Genomic DNA, 508 nt, shown 5'->3' with positions numbered 1-508 from the left:
AATGCCAACAATGCAAGGAAGGTGCTGGGTGACTTTACTGCACCTACTCCCGATTTCTATGGGAGAAGCATCTCTATCTCTGCCATTGGAGCAAACAACTTTGAGCTTAAGCCTCAATTAGTTTCTCTAATGCAACAGAATTGCAAGTTTCACGGACTTCCATTGGAAGATCCTCATCAGTTTCTAGCTGAGTTCTTGCAAATCTGTGATACTGTCAAAACCAATGGGGTTGACCCTGAGGTCTACAGACTTATGCTATTCCCTTTTGCTGTAAAAGACAGAGCTAGGATATGGTTGGACTCACAACCTAAAGAAAGCCTGAACTCTTGGGAAAAGCTAGTCAATGCCTTCTTGGCAAAGTTCTTTCCACATCAAAAATTGAGTAAGCTTAGAGTAGAAGTCCAAACCTTCAGACAGAAGGAAGAAGAATCCCTCTATGAAGCTTGGGAAAGATACAAAAAATTAATCAGAAAGTGTCCCTCTGACATGCTTTCTGAATGGAGCATCA

General features: G+C 41.7%; 1 non-coding gene across 1 annotated transcript; it reads right to left on the bottom strand.

Moving 5' to 3' along the window:
• Window positions 1–384: 384 nt before the first annotated feature.
• Window positions 385–492, bottom strand: LOC127745376 (small nucleolar RNA R71). Its single transcript, XR_008006573.1, has one exon. It is a non-coding gene; the product is annotated as a small nucleolar RNA R71 (small nucleolar RNA).
• Window positions 493–508: the final 16 nt, after the last annotated feature.

Source organism: Arachis duranensis, chromosome 2 (genome assembly GCF_000817695.3).
Source record: "Arachis duranensis cultivar V14167 chromosome 2, aradu.V14167.gnm2.J7QH, whole genome shotgun sequence".
In the NCBI taxonomy this organism is placed as follows: domain Eukaryota; kingdom Viridiplantae; phylum Streptophyta; class Magnoliopsida; order Fabales; family Fabaceae; genus Arachis; species Arachis duranensis.
Note: the sequence above shows the minus strand (reverse complement) of the source record. Positions and strands in the feature narration are given on the sequence as shown.